Source organism: Cynocephalus volans, chromosome 6 (genome assembly GCF_027409185.1).
Source record: "Cynocephalus volans isolate mCynVol1 chromosome 6, mCynVol1.pri, whole genome shotgun sequence".
Classification (NCBI taxonomy): Eukaryota; Metazoa; Chordata; class Mammalia; order Dermoptera; family Cynocephalidae; genus Cynocephalus; species Cynocephalus volans.
In genome coordinates this window covers 86,023,122-86,040,146 of record NC_084465.1, presented here as the reverse complement: position 1 = coordinate 86,040,146, position 17,025 = coordinate 86,023,122, and the positions used below count along the sequence as shown (strand labels likewise).

Below are 17,025 nucleotides of genomic sequence, written 5' to 3'. Positions count from 1 at the left end.
GATCACCTTCCTTGTGAAGTTCCCTGACTTTCATAAACACAATAATTTCTTGCCCCGTGTTCCCCTTAATCATTGAACCTAGCTCTGTTGCCCTTATCACCACTGTATTTTGTTATTATTTGCTTATATATCTGGCTATGCCCTTGGAGAGGGGATTCTTCATGATTGTTTTAGCAACCTGCCCTAATGATTGCCTGAAATTGTTTGCTTGATACCCTTTTGATATCAATATATTTTCTGGTTTATGTTCTTGTTATTTATGTGTTTGGCATGTTTGAAAAGATCACTTGGTGCTTTTGGAGAAGTCCTTTCCACTTCTAGTGTAAAGCTAGAATGATTTTCTGTCTTCCAGGTTGGAGGTTCATTTTTCTTCTAATTAATCACAATGGACTTGAGAGGGACATAATAGGAGAAGGTAAAAAACGGCGGGACTATGTGATGGTTCAGATGTGCTCAGGTTCCAGACCTTAATATTTAGTGTTTGGAGGAAAAGTAGGGAAGGAAGATGGAGAAAATGAAAACAGCCCATGGAAAAGAAAATTGGGGAATTGTATTTGACTTTTTCCAGGCTAAGGCCAAAAGCAATGATATAGTGAGGGGGAAGAGTTTTTATTACCACTTTGCAAAAACGTACATAATTTATCTCCTGGGGATTTGACACGATTTTTAAAAATTCTTGTGCATGGAGTTACTGGGAAGTAAATTAAAATATCAACTTGTTTCTCTTTTCCAATTACAGTCCACATCACCCAGTGAGGTTTATTTTCTTCTGAGAAGACCATAAGCCCTAAGGGCTCGGAGCGACCTTCACTGATCACTATCGTCTAGCGGCCACCGCAAACCGTACAGTCAATCATCTCCCAGCGGACGCCCCGACCACGCCCATTGATCCGACTACGCCCCCCAAGTCGCCCTCCCTCCCACCTCACGGCTCCGCCCCAGGCCTAGCAGTAGAAGATTCTCATTGGTGGAGAAGTTGTTCTGGTCCCGCCCCAGGGGACGGTGATAGGCTGAATTGTCTTGGGGCGGTGGTGGTTGGCTGCCTGGGGACGGGTCCCTGGTCGTGCCTGTCAGAGTGGCTGGCGGCTGTGGCGGCTCTCCGGGCTGGGTTGTCAGTCAGTGAGAGGAGGGGGAAGATGGCTCGCCCGGACCCGTTCTGCTAGGAAGAAGGGGGCAGGTGGGGGTGCTTCTCCGGAGAAAGCAGAGCAGCCGCCGTCGCTGTCGCTGCGAGCCGCACACGTAGAGGTCCTGCAGGTGGAGCTCCGGGAGCCGCTCTGGTGAGTCCGGCCGAGCTACCCGGACTGATAACTTTTTTGTCAGGGAGGAGCTGGGGCGAGGCGGCGGCGGGGAGAGGACCGAGACTTTGTCCCCGGGGCGGCGGCTTCGTCGGGGTAACGGCTCCCGCGCGAGGTGCCGTGGGTGGGCGCGAGGCGGCGCTGGGCGCGGGGGGCGTCCCGGCCGGGGGTGGGCTGCGGCCGGCGACTGCTTGCCCCGAAGTTGGACGCAGCCCGCCCGCTGCCTGGAAGGCGGCAGCTTCGTGCACACGGACTCGGGTGTCTGCTTCCCGGCGAGGAGCGGTCCAGCCTTCGGGCGTGACCCGGGTGCCGCCGCCTCGGCCGACTGGCCGCCCCTCTGCGGGGTCGGCCTAGGGCGGGAGTCCGCCGCCCGCCGCGGTGGATGCTCCGCCTCTCCCACCCTCCCAGCCTTCTCTTCTCTCTAGCGAGGCCACCGCTGTCTGTCCAGTTTGGTGGCCAAAATGGTCACTGCCGACTCCCCCTCCTCTTTGTAAGCAGCGTTCGCCTTCGTCTTTGGTCCCGCGCAGGACGAAGAGGTTCAGAAAGCAACCACGATTCCTTCCTTGGTTATTACACTGAAAATCTCCTTTTCAACCCTCGCCCCTTCTTTCTGTCTATGAGTTATTCCTCTCCCGAGGCTGATTTTAACATACCCAAGAATCGTTGGAGTTTTAGCTGAATATTGTTGTATTAAAAGACCCCGAGTTTGCACGCTTCGGCAAAAATGGGTATCCGCTCTTCGGCATGTACATGTGTGCTTTGTAGCCTCGGAGTTTAGACCTTCCTGAAAGATTTCATTTCGCCCAAGTGGTTCTGTGCTGCACAGAATTGTTTCTCTGATAAATACACCATCACACGCCTGGCAGCCGCTCAGCTCGTCAGGTAGGGGGAGTTTGTTCCTCTGAAAGCTACTACTTATCTCAGAGACTGTACTCCAGGCAATAGGGCCAAGCTGTCCTTTTGCAAGTTATCTACCCTTTGGGTCACACGGTAGTTTTTGGAACAGGTAGGCCACCTCTGTGGTTCATGTAACACTTTACAGTTTGAGGTTTTCAATGAAATCTTACTGGCTTAAAGTTATAAGGACTGGTGTAACCTTGAGGCAATGTGAGAGTGAGTTCATGGGAGTCTTGTTTTCCATAAGAACATTCTATTGATAACAGCCCCAGACCTCACCCCGCCCCCACTTTCTAAGCATTTTTTCTTTATGTTAATACATTTTATGGTTTACAAGATGACTATTAGTCCAAAGCACCATATTTTTGAAGTGCAGCAAAAGGCAAAAAAGAAAAAAAAAAAAAAAATCTTTAAGATCTGCTTGGCCAATGGTAGCGTTAAAGCAAGCTATTCAAATAATCAATTCATTTAAACAAAGTGGTAAGGGGGGAAACAATCACATATTTAGAAAAATTCTGGGTGTGGCTCATTTATCCTTAAAAGAATTACTAAAATTATTACCATAGAGGGATGAGTAACCCTTTTAGTTTATCAGCATTAACAGTACCAGGATATGGACATCCCATGAGACATTGGATAGGTCAGTGTGTTATCTTTACTATGCTTTGCTTTTATGAAATCTGTTCTTGGTTTTATTTTTTAAAGTAGTATAGTTTAGACAAAGTATTTCATAGTCAACTGTTTTATTCAGCATAATATTTATTTTACAATGAATCTTAAGGAATCTCTAAAAAATCCTTAGTATTCAAGACCCTTTTTGGGTTTAGAAGTTTACATTTTGTAAATAATTGGAATTGTGGCAAACATAAATTTTTTTTTGCACAGCCCAAGGCTAAATAGGTACAAGAAATACAGAAATGAATGTTGTAGCTCTTGTCCTCAAGGAATTTGCTCTCTAATGTACAAGATATTGGTAACATTACAGTAAAGTAACGGTTATAATACAAAACGTGTGAATAAAGATATGTCTTGTGTAGTAAGGGAACTCAGAGTGGGAGATGGCTAATTCACCTTGAATGTAGGTGGAGTCAGGAGCATACAGCAATTGTATCATTTTGAAGAATGGTATAATTTTGCCAAGTGCAGGAGGTAAGTGAATAACTTAGCAAGAGGGGGATATAATAAGTGAGAAGGTGGGGGCATGAGAAACCATGGCAGTGTAGACAAGTCACTGTCAATTGACATTGTCATTTGACCAAGTCAATAGCATTGAAATTGACATGGCTTGAATGCAGGAGTTAGTAGGGAAGTAGTGGGAAGTGAGGATAGTGAGGGTGGTAGAGGGCCATATCAGGGCACTGTATTCTTAGCAAAAGGGATTGGATTGAAGGTAATGGATGAGAAGCCATTTATTGGATTTGTATTTTAGACCTACACTCTGGTAGACTGAGGTGGAATCTGATAGGTCCTGGTCATCTGTGGGAAGAAAAGAAGAAGGAATCAGCACTCTGAAGATTTGACTTAGTTTCAACTGGAAATGAGAAACACAGAAATGGAAGGAAGATGATAAATTCTATTTCAGATTTTTTGAATTTTAGGAAGCAGTAGAACATTCTGGTGAAGATGTAGACAGATGTTTGGATCTATGGATGTGGAATTTACAAGGGAAATCAGGATTAGAGAGAAGACTGCAGATTGAATTGAAGCTGTGTTGAGTTGATTATGTTGAAATAACTCAGGGAAAGCCTTTAGCATGTTAAAAGTAGCAGCCAGAGAACAGACTCTGATAAATATCAGAAATATGTGGAATAGTTTGAAAGGGTTAGAAGAGTGATAGTTATTAATAGTTAGAAAGGTAGGAGCAACATCAGGAGAGATGCTAAGGATGGAGAGATTTTCAAATGGGTCAACAGTTTTGAATGCTGTAAAGAAGTGTCGAGTAAGGAGAGGATTCCAATGACCAATGAATTTGTCAGAAGTCCATAGGTTACTTTATCCAGAAACAAGTACACTTTTAGCTGAGTGGTGGTTCAGAAACCACTCTTCAGAAGACTAAGAAAGAATGGGTGGTGATAGTGTAGACATGCTTGAGTGATGATTTTCAAGAAACGAAGGGACAGAATGACAACTGTAACTATCATTGAGCAGCGGTTCTTAATGTTGGCTATATATTTACAATCATCTAGGGAGCTGCTAAGAATTCTGATTTCCATACCAATTTGAGGGGGTGTGGTGGGACCCAGAGACCAGCATTCATTTCAACAGCTTTATTGGAGTATAATTGGCATATAATAAGCTACACATATTTAAAGTTTGACATATGTTTCCTCCATAAGACCACCACCATACTCAAGATAGTGAACATATTCATCACTTCCAAAAGTTTCCTCGTGTCCCTTTGTCGTCTTTCCTTCTCATCCCCAGGAAGCCACATGTCTATTTTCTGTCACTAAAAATTACTTGCATTGTTATTTTTTTAAAGTTCCCTAGGTAATTCCAGTGTGCAGGCATTGTTGAAAACACTCCAGTGGGATTTAGGTTGAAGGAATGTTATGTTTGTTTATATGCATGAAGAAAATGAGAGTAGAGACAAGAAGGTAAGATATTCAGGAAAGATGAGATAATTACTGGAACTAAGAGAAGTGGATGGAATTAGCTTTGACCAATAAGAAAGGAAGACAATTCTGGAAGCAACATCTCTAACAAAGAATGTGATGGTAAAGATAACAAATATCTTTGTTGTTATCATTATCTAGTGTCAAGATTGTTTCACAGAAAAATTAGCATCTTAATATTGTGAAAATGGATCCCCTCAGGAAATCCCTTAAATGGAGCCTGAGACTCCTGGCACCATCATGTAACGCTGTGTCATTTTTTCGAGGGGAATAGATGGAATTAAAAGTTTGACTATTATTGCTTATTGTGGAGAGACAAATACTGCCAGAGTCTTTTGGGCCCTCTCAAAGTTAGGCTGCATAACTGCAGTGAGGAAAGAGAACATTTTAATACTTGAAAATCACCTGTTTAAAGAATATTTGCTCAGAAGAAATCCCATTTGCTTGCCCTTTGGATATATGTCTTATAAATACATCGGAGGAGAGATCATTCCTCTGTCTCCCAAATGAAACAGAGGAAGAGTTGTGGTTAGAAGTTGTCAAAGGCTCACACTTTCTATCCTACGAAAGATAATATCTATGCTCTCCCACCATTTAAAAACAAATTTCTGAAATCAACCCACACACCCACAGCTATCTGATCTTTGACAAAGGCACCAAGCCTATACACTGGGGAAGAGACTGCCTCTTCAGCAAATGGTGCTGGGAGAACTGGATATCAGTATGCAGGAGAATGAAACTAGACCCACACCTTTCACCATACACTAAAGTCAACTCAAAATGGATTAAAGAATTAAATATACACCCTGAAACAATAAAACTTCTTAAAGAAAACATAGGAGAGACACTTCAGGAAATAGGACTGGACACAGACTTCATGAATACGACCCCAAAAGCACAGGCAACCAAAGGAAAAATAAACAAATGGGATTATATCAAACTAAAGAGCTTCTGCACAGCAAAAGAAACAATTAACAGAGTTAAAAGACAACCAACAGAGTGGGAGAAAATATTTGCAAAATATACATCTGACAAAGGATTAATATCCAGAATATACAAGGAACTCAAACAACTTTACAATAAAAAAACAAGCAACCCAATTAAAAAATGGGCAAAAGAGCTAAGTAGGCATTTCTCTAAGGAAGATATACAAATGGCCAACAGACATATGAAAAAATGCTCAACATCACTCAGCATCCAGGAAATGCAAATCAAAACTACACTGAGATACCATCTAACCCCAGTTAGGATGGCTAAAATCCAAAAGACTCTGAACGATAAATGCTGGTGAGGTTGCGGAGAAAAAGGAACTCTCATACATTGTTGGTGGGACTGCAAAATGGTGCAGCCTCTATGGAAAATGGTATGGAGGTTCCTCAAACAATTGCAGATAGATCTGCCATACGACCCAGCTATCCCACTGCTGGGAATATACCCAGAGGAATGGAAATCATCAAGTCGAAGGTATACCTGTTCCCCAATGTTCATCGCAGCACTCTTTACAATAGCCAAGAGTTGGAACCAGCCCAAATGTCCATCATTGGATGAGTGGATACGGAAAATGTGGTATATCTACACAATGGAATACTACTCAGCTATAAAAATGAATGAAATACTGCCATTTCCAACAACATGGATGGACCTTGAGAGAATTATATTAAGTGAAACAAGTCAGGCACAGAAAGAGAAATACTACATGTTCTCACTTATTGGTGGGAGCTAAAAATAAATAAATAAATTCACACACACACACACACACACACACACACACACACACACACACACAAACTGGGGGCGGGGGGAGACATAACTATAATTCCTTGAAGTTGATACAACAAGCAAACAGAAAGGACATTGTTGGGAGGGAGGGGGGAGAGGGAGGAGGGAGGGAGGTTTCGGCAATGGGCCACAATAATCAACCACATTGTATATCGACAAAATAAAATTAAGAAAAGAAAAAAAAAAAAAGAAAGAAATAATTTCAAACATATAAAAAAAGAAAAATAAAATAAATTAAATTAAATTAAAAAAATTTCTGGCTCAGGATTTGGATGTAGGTAAACTCTGAGCCCTGCTGGTTCTGAAATCCAGGGCTTGTTCTTCACTCCTGACTTTTACCTTTGGCAGGGGGTTGAAAACAGAATGGCCAATATCTGAATATTATTCACATTGTACTTGATCGTTAATAAAGGTGCAGTGAAAAATTTTGTCTGTTTTCTAGAGTCCTGAAAATTTCTTTTATTGTGATTAAAGAATCAAAGTATGATCTGACCTAGAAAGGGAAAGCATCCCTAATTTTGGTGCAGCCTAAAAGAGTGGGATTATCAATGTTAGCATGATTTTGGATACTATTCTTACCATATATAGTCACAGCAATATTGTAAACATTCTGTATTTTCTTAATTACTAATGTAATACATAATCGTCGTAGGAAATTTGGAAAAATTCAGAAAAGCGTAAATGATATATAACATAATGCCCCTACTCAGATATACTTATTATTAACACTTTGGTGAATATCCTTATAGGTCCCTTGTAACAGGTATTTACCTTTTTTTTTTTAACATACAAAACCCCACTCTTTTTGGTACATGCTGTTTTGTCACCAGCTTATTTTCACTTAATATGAATTCACTTATCCAAGCCAATAAAATATTATTCTTTACAACATAACATCATTTAAAATGTGTCTAATATTCTGGCATATGGATTTACCACAGCTTATTTAACCACCATTTCAATTGTTGAAATTTTAAGCTCTTACTAATAATTTTGAATGAATAGCTAGCAGTTAGCTTCTTGATAGATAAATCAGTGCCCATATCTTTATTTTCTTAGGATAATTCTGAAGTCATAAGATATGCGTATTTTAATGATTTTTAATAGATATCAATAGATTACCTTCCCAATAGTTTTAATTAGTATTCATCTTTATTAGTTGTACTTGAGAGTATCTGTACCCTCTCCATATTCAGCATTAGCAATGAAACAACTGCTATTTTGACATGAAAAGTTGTATCTTCCATAATTGTTTTTTTCATTGATTGTTAGTGACATTAAATATTTGTAGTATTTCTTTTGTGAATTATCTATTAGTGTCCTTTGTCGAGTATGATATTTAAGGTTTTTAAAAACTGAGTTAGGAGAGCTCTTTGTAGACACAAACTATTAGGCCTTTGTACAATTATGTTGCAAATAATTTCTCCAGTTTGTCATTTACATTCTAATTTTGTTTTTGTTGTGGATTTTTATTTTTAAACAGATTTTTAAACATATTTAGTGTGGCTAAACCTACCAAATTTTTCTTTTATGGTAACTGCTTGTTTAGAAAGGCCTTCTCGCATTCACAAATTATATTCACCTCTATTTCCTTCTATTAATTTCACTTTTTAAAAATATTTACATCTTTAATCGATTTGCAAAGTATTTTAAAGTAGGGTGGCAAGTCAATTATTATAGTACTATTTGTTGAGCAATTATCTTTTCTCAGAGATTTTAAGTTCCAAATAATGTGTGTATAATCTATCTATAGATATATGACTTTTTCTTGGTTTTCTGTTGGGTTTCATTGGGCTATTTATTTTTGCTCCAGTAACTCCAAACTCTACTAATTATTGTAACTTTTAAATGTATCTTACTAATCAGCCACAATGTATATCGACAAAATAAAAATTAAAAAAAAAATAAATAAATAAAATAAATGTATCTTACTATATAGTTGTGTGAATCACCATCATTATCTTTTTCAAAACATCGTAAGCATTTCTTATGTATTTCTTTTTTCAGTTTACCTTTAATTCAATTTATTGAGATCCCAGAAGAACCCTATTGGAATATCCAAATTCATTTTCTAGAGATAGTTGTGATATCTCTACAATATTATCATAATTTATTCAAGTCTTTTTTTAAGACTTATAAATGGAGTTTTGAGTTTTCTTCATGTAATTTGTAGTTTGTCCTTATGTGGGTTTTGCAGTTTTTAAAGTAGTATTTTTGGTATTTTGAAGCTTGTTGATCCTATTATGGATGGGATATTTTCTCATTATATTTTAAAGAGGACTATATCTTCTTGATGGAAGAGAAAAGTTGGTGATTTTCATATACTGTTTTCTAACTGGTCATCCTATGGAACTCTTAATTCTAATAGCTTTTTATTAGGTTTTGTAATAAGTCAGTTATATCATTTGTAAGCGATGATAATTTTGTCTTCTTGCCAACATTTAATCCTTATTTCTTTTTCTTATTATATTGATCAGAATTTATAGAGCAATGTTAGACTACAGTAGTGAATAGTGAACATCCTTGGCTCATTTCTTATTTGAATGAGAATGCCTGTAGGGTTTCACAGTTATGTATTCAGAATTTTTATTTATGGCTTGTTAAGGGAATAGTCTTTTATTCCTTTTTTTTGGAACTGATACTAAATTGGAAGCAGATATTAAATATGATCACATGTCATCTTAATGTACATTGAGATGATCATGTTTTTTGTTTTTTTCTTTTACTTATTGGTTGATGAATTAGAAGATTTCCTAGTAGATTTCACCAAACAATTATTGTCTTAAGGATAAAGACAATTTGGTAACAGCATATCTCTTTAAATAGTGCTGTTTTTGATTTGCTGTATGAGATTGATCACTAGTATTCCTTTTGTATTACCTTTTTCAGGTTTTGGTTTCTGAATGTGCTAGTTTTGCAAAAAAAGAGAGAGAGTGAGACAGAGAAGCTTTCTGTCTTTTTATGTGCTCTGGCAATTAATTTCTTCCTTAGAAGGTTTGAAATAGTTTAGCTGTAAAAATGCCTAAGTCTTTTTGCATTGAATACAGTTTATTGAGATCTTAATATGTGCTTAAGTACTTTCTTAATACTTTGCATAATTAATTTCATAATTTTAATCCCTACACAACTTTATGAGATAAGGATTATTATTCAACAAATAAAGAGAGACTTTAATGTGCTCGTTCATGATCAACACCTCATTAGTGGTAAAGAGAGTTTAAACTCAATTCCTATTTGATGCCATAGCCCATAATTTTTAATCATCTAGTTTTTTCCAAATCAGGACACTTCCTGTATTCCCTATTACTGAGAAGTAAATTTACTCATTTCATTTGAGCATCTTATTAAGTGTTTTTCCTCTCTGCACAATTTGTTTCAATTTTTGGTAACTTTGTAGTTATTACTAGTCTGTCCTGTGTTGATGTCTTATCTTTTGCTATTTTAATAGATGCAGCCCATTATGGTTATGATAGATGATCCCTGAGTGGGGTCAGATGAGGTGGGAGGATTTAAAATTGATATTTCTATAATGTACTTACTATAATTCACATTTTATTTTTATTTTTATTTAATTAAAAATTTTTTTTTTTTTTTTTTTTTAGAAACTGGTTGGAGGTCTGGCCCATTAGCTCAGTTGGTTAGAGAGAGGTGTTATAACACCAAGATCCAGGGTTCGGATTCCCCTACTGGCTGGCCACCAAAAAAAAAAAAAGAAAAGAAAAAGAAACTGGTTGGAATGAGAATAATTCACATTTTAATTTGTTGGGTTTTCAAGATAATTTGCATTCCTAAATACTGTCTGTACCTTGTAAAGAATATTGTAAGTGCACCGCATATAAGAGAACAAGGAGTTTTGGAAACAGTACTTTTCCATTTTGGTTTAAATATCTGTTGTTGTTGAACCTTGTATCAGGGGAGGCTTTTAGTAATAAACGTTAAGTGATATTTGTTTGGTGTGTGCTTTCTTGAACAAAGAGTCTTTTGATTAGTTGATGGACATTAGTTGCTTTCTCATAAATACATAAAGATTCATTCAGTCATTTGCACTTGACTTAATGAAAACATTGTGTATGAGTTCTTAAACTGTACTATGAAAATTATTTGGGGATTCAGCTATTGGCAGATTTGCATTTGCTCTTGTATAAAGTAACATATAGGCTTGGAAATTTAAGAGAACAATGTAAGCCTTAAAAGCGTTTAAATTGGGCAAGCAATTATAAACTCTTCTCTTTGAACTCTTCTATTTTTTTCCCCTTTAAATGTAAAGTAGCATTTAATTAATCCAGTTAGGGTATTTGTTCTTATCAACACAGACTTCACTCCCCACTTCCTTCCTTTGGGGGCAAAAAATGTTGCCAGTCTGACTTTAAATTTGCCAGACACATATATGCTCTTTTGATCTAAATTTTAAGGTTCCTACTGATTTGTTAGTCGATAGACATTACTGTGGTGGACAGAGTGGCAACATAGACCCCAAAGCAGTGCACACTTCAATGGTTTAGAAGAGCGAGAGACTATTTTGGGAAATTATGAAACTTCAAGTGGGTCTTGATATGAATTGGAGAGGAAGATGAAAATATTTTAGAAGTGGGTGGGAGAAGAAGCATCAACTAAATAGTAAAGGTAGAAATGTGCACATTGAACAGACAGGGAAGTATAGAAAATTGGAAAAATTATTACACGAGCGATAAAACCAGAATATTGAAGTCAGTGAGGACAAGAAGTAGAGTTTCAGAAAGGAAGATACTTGCTGCAAGCTTGAAGAGGAAGAAAGAGCATTGAGAAAGAGCTGATAGATCTGTCATTTATAAGGTCGTGGAGAGTATGTGATGAGAACTGAATTTATGCTTTAATGGGAGTTAAGGAATAACTTCATGGTGAGCAATTGGAGGCAGTAGCAGTAGAGTAGACTACTAAATCAGAAAGTTAATTAGTAAAGAATAAATAAGGATGGAAGTAACTGGACAGCGTTAGAATATGATGAAGACTGCATTCTGGTCCCTCTCTTCCGAGAACTGTGAGATCCTGAAATACATTCTCAATTGTTCAAAGTGATAAATATTTTGTTAGTGGTAATTAGAGCTATCATTTATTGAGCACTTGCTGCGTGCCAGTGCTTTTTTTGTATTATTTTTAATCCTTAAAACATCCCTGTAATGTAGATGTGATCGTTTACCTTTCAGTTGAAAAAAACTGAGACTTAGAAAGTTTAAGTAACTTGCTGGAAAGTGGCATGATATTTTTGAACTCCAAAGTCAGCATTCTTTTTTTATGCCATTTTGCTTCCTCAAAACTCTGTTGGGGGAGGGGGTTGTAAGAGGAATAGAAGGTCTCATTTCTCTTTTTATGGAAGGGAGTGGAAGAGAAATTTTAATTATGCTTGCTGTAATTTGTGTTAACTATATTTTCTATTTAAAATGTTTCATAAAAGGAACCCTTTTAATAAGCCCTGCTACCATACTTATAATATCTAATTTTTAACAATTGCTGTTAGTTGGAGATAAGATGTTCTTTTAACCATGATAATGATAAATTGAAGGGAAAAGAATAACAGGCCAAGAAAGAGCATGTCAAGAAAAATAAGAGTAAAACTTGTTATTTTCACTATGAGAACTTCAAAGATGTTATATAATTTTAGGTATCAACACAAAAAGGCCAACCTCTTCATGGAAATTATATTGTGCTGGTTACAAGATGATAATCAGAGCAGGTACTCTTTATGTCACCAGAATGTAAAGCTCCAAAATAATTTATTGTAATACAGTGTGACTTATTAGATTTGGATTCCATCAATCAGGAATTAGTTATTGGTGAAAGGATCCAAGCAGATGTTTGGTTTTCTGTAATAACTCTTTCTTTAGAAACAATGCATAATTGAAAAAGAAATGCTTAAAATACTTTAGGGATTAAAAATTCTTATAGGACTTTCAAGTACTTTGAGAGGAACCGAGATAGAAATTTTTGCTGTGCTAATTTTAGTCTCATATTCAGCTACAAAGCAATGTCTAGGTTACATTTTGTTATCCTAGTACATGACTAAATGTTATTGAAAACTTTATTTTAAAAATAATTTTATAATTCAGTCTCTGCTAAAACAAATTGACTATTACTTCAGTTAATACGAATCAACATGGTCATACTGAACTATTTATTTATGCTTTGGTTACTATAATTTTTTTAAACCAAGAAAAATAACTGTATTAATAATATCCCCTGAGTTTCTGATTGGGAAGAATCAAATAGAATTTTGTACAGTCAGGATCTGTTGTTTTTATTATTATGGCCCTATTAGGACACATTACTGTCACTAACTGTGTTTACTTGCATTTTCTCATTGCACCTCCCTCTCATACCCACCATTTTCTGTTGAACATCTGAGCCTCTATTGGCAGACTTCATTAATGGTTGAGAGTCTTCATTCCAACTTATTAAAGGGTGGTGACTCACCCTAAAACATCAGCCCGGTCATTGGAATCTGGTTCTCTTAACATTTATTTCTTCCTTTGTCCCCAACATCCCAGCAGGGAAAACTGCCACCTAGAATGCAAAAGTCTTTAATTAAAGTACAACTATGCTTTGGAAAGTGCATTTCTGTATGCTATTATATTTGGGAAAGAGAGGAAAGAGGGGTGAATGATAGCAAAATGAGTGAAAGATAATATTTACATTGAACTTTCTTTTACATTCTCCTCATTTTCCTCATAGCATTTATTTTTATTTTATTTTGTGGCTCATACCCTGATTTACCTTTATTTGTTTCAGAAGAGATTAAGGGACACTCACTTCTGCTGTGTTTTAGGTTTACTTGTCTACACTAATAGACTGTGAATCCCTTAAGTCAGCTACTATGTTATAGTTTTTTTTGTAAATCTAGCACTAGGATATAGTAGACATCTAATAGTTTGTGAAAAAGGGATAATATTTAAGTACCTTTAGTATGAGAAAAGAAGAGTCAGATTAATTGTTGGATCCTAGTTTATTGCAGCTTTGGTGGTGTTATGGACTGAATTGTGTCCCGTCCAAAATACATATGTTGAAGTTCTAACCCCTAGTACTTCAGAATGTAACTATACATGTATTTGGAAATAAGGCCTTTATAGAGGTAATTAAGTTAAAATGAGATCATTAGGGTAGCCCCTAATCCAGTATTACTGGTGTCCTTGTAAAAACAGGAAATTTGGACAAGACATATTATACAGGAAGACAATGTGAAGACATAGGGAGAAGGCGGCCCAAAACAGATCCTTCTCTCATTGCTCTCAGAACTAACTATGCTGACATCTTGATCTCAGACTTGTTGCCTAGAGAATGGTGAGAAAATAAATTCTGTTGTTTAAGCCACCCAGTCTGTGGTACTTTTTCATGGCAGCCCTAGCAAACTAATATAAAAGACTTGTGTGCTTGAATGTAGCAAAATCTCAAGTAACCCTTAATTTGGCTATTCCCAAGAAACAGTTTGCCAAGCTCGATGCCAAAACTTTAAACATTTTTATACTTCCCCTAAGCAAGACATGGAAGAGAAAAATCTGGATAGTTTAATGGAGAAAGAAATAACTATTTGCCTCCTTCCCTATCTCCCCCAATACAGCCAATGGCAGGCAGCTGCCTAATTTTTTAGTTCATTTGAATTTGTTTGGTTTGGCAAGAAGAAAGTGTTTATGGGATATTTGTTTGTGTTCTTAAAGTGTTCTAGAGCCTCTGGTTGCTTTTTCAAAGTAGAAATTGGAAGAGTAAGACTGAATAAAATACTTCTTAATATGATGTTAATTTGAGCTAATTGCTTGTGTGTAATCTTAGCACATTATTTTGCCTGTGTTATAGTTACCAGGGCCAAAGCAATGCGTCTTTTGGCTCATGCCCATTGCTTTTATAGTTGCCATGACCTCTGATCATCCACCAGTCATACTGAGTTGCCACAGCTGTTTTCAGCATTTTCTTCATCACATGATTTAGCATAGGCTAAATATACATGCAATTTTTAACACTTATTTCTTCTTGTCATTTTTTAAGTTGTCATATATCAAATAGTGCTGTATTTAGTTAATTCTTTTGTAGTGTTTTGAAATACTTTGCTGAAGGAGAAAATTTCGAACGTATACCGAAGTAAAACACTTGCTCTTTCATCATTTGAAGGAAGTTTCCAGAGTTCTGAAAGTAGGGTAAAGTACATTAACTAGAGAACTGAATAAAGGCCTCAGTCCCAGAATTTAGAATAAAATTGTGTTTGCCATAAAGCAAAGCAAAACAAACAAACAACAAAAAACTCTGACTTATGGGCAAGCAAGAATTTTGATCTAATGTTGGCATTTAAACTTCACTCATATCCATAAATTTTGGGAGCACCTTTGTTACTTGTATGTAGGCACCGTGGTAAATATCGGTGATATACTTTCTCATTCCTTTTCCTTTTCTTTGTTCCAATGGAGAAAAATACTGAAACCAAGAATTTTCTCAAAATCGTGTGTTTACAATTGGCAGAGTTGGGTCTACCTGTGAACTGAAGACTTTCCCTTTGGTACTCTACCATGTTCCTTCTGTGACCCTATGGTTCTCAACCTGGCTGCCAAACAGAATCACCCATATAATTTACTTTCCCATAACAATTGATTTTAACATGAAAATATACTAGTTTCCAATTTAGAATGAAAATATTAGGAAAAAGAAAAGAGTAAAAGAGTAAATTATTCATGAGACAGGGTGTAAGTTTTGAACTGTTATGTGTCAGTGGTAATGAATAATGATTGAGAATGGGAGAGTTGGACTGCATGGGTTCTAACCCTAGCTCAACCACTTACTAGTGTGTGACCTTGGGCAGGTTATTTCTTTAAGTGTCAACTTTCTTTTTTGTGAAATGGAGATCATATTAATTTACCACCTAGGATGGCTGTGAGGATTAAATGAAAATTCCCATAAAGCACTTAGCACAGTGCTGGAAACCTAAGTGCTTGAGGAATGTTAGTCATTATTACAACATTATCCATGGCTATCTACCATTGCTATGCATGACACATTTGGTCACACTAAGTGTTTTCCAGATGGTATTCCTAATGATGCCATTTGTGGTTGGACAGTAAAGAATCCCATGGTATACTATACTTGCATAAGTATTTCATTCTGAACACTTTTCTTGGAGATTCATAATACAGATTTAGCATACTAAAGGCTCTAAGAAGTCTTTTGATTAAAAAAAAGAAAAACTCCTCAACTTCATCAAATAGTTAAATTTTCACAGAGAAAGCCTTTTATTTCTCTCATCCTCCAAAGTCTTTCCTCCATGTGGCTTCTCATCCAGATGTCTATTCCTCAGCTCCTATAATATGGTGGCTACCTTCTAAGAGGGAGTATTTCAAGAGGATATACCCTAGGTGCAAGCACTTATTAAGCCTCTCCTTGCATCCTGCTTGCTAAAGTCCATTGGCCAAAACATGTCACTTTGCCAAGCTTAGCATCAATGTGGGAGGAGTAAATAGTAGGAGGGTTTTTTGTTGATGGCCATAAATGTAATAGTAATAGTGTATCACACAAGAAAAAAAAGGTCCTTGATATAACAGGTGAAAAGTTACCAACTTTCAGTGGAGTGTGATTCCATTTTTTTGATAAATCAAGACACAAATTGACTATATATGTTTAGGTTGAACAGATATCTCTGCTCAACCAAAATAAAATAATCATATCAGTTTGAATGAAGAAACACTTATGAGAATCTACTGTGTTTTGTAAGCCAAAACATTAAAGAAATTTGCAAAAATGTGAAATAATGTCACTCTTCTCACTAATTTCTTTGTTTAAGAAAGTTATTTTTAATAAAAATGTTATTTATGTTGATATGTAATAGATTTATTATTTTAAAGTGAATAAATATTTAAAATTTTGTCATTAAAATTTCAAATATGGTACGTATTAGTAAATATAACCACCATAAAAAAAGTTCTTTGGGGTTCTCAATAATTTTTAAGAGTAGAGAGTTTTCAGAACTGCTGATTATCTAGTATATGGATAGAAAAAAGTTTGGAATAGTACACAGGAAGTGTAGCAGCAATGAGAAGGATGAACATTTCTTTTAATTACATGGAAAAGATTTAAGTATAGAAATTTAAAAAAAAATCTCCAATAAAGAAAAATATTAGTTGAGATGGGAGATTAATGTTCTGACAAAGTGTTCATAGTTTTTTTTATTGTTTTATTTTCTTTCTTGATGGAAACTTAGTAATTTTTTGTAGTTGCATAGTAAGCAGAATCTTTGTTTTAAACTCTACATTGCTGATTTTGTGTATTTCTGATAATTTTATCATAATTGCACTTGTAATTATTCCTCTAGAGAATGTAGGGTACTACTTTGATCGATTTTTCTCCCCATCTATTCCCCTCTATTCCTTTGCCATCTGCTCCTGAAGAGCATCAGATCATCCTTTACGGTTCCTTTGCTAATAGTGCAAAGT

The 17,025-nt window shown here is 36.4% G+C and overlaps 1 protein-coding gene across 3 annotated transcripts in view; it reads left to right on the top strand.

The window, feature by feature from the left end:
- Positions 1–1,125: 1,125 nt before the first annotated feature.
- HYCC1 (hyccin PI4KA lipid kinase complex subunit 1) overlaps positions 1,126–17,025 on the top strand; it is a 68,038-nt gene continuing 52,138 nt past the window's right edge. For all 3 annotated transcript variants that reach the window (XM_063100412.1, XM_063100411.1, XM_063100413.1), the window contains exon 1: positions 1,126–1,277. The gene's annotated coding sequence lies outside the window, so the exon portion shown is untranslated. The remainder of the gene's footprint in view (positions 1,278–17,025) is intronic.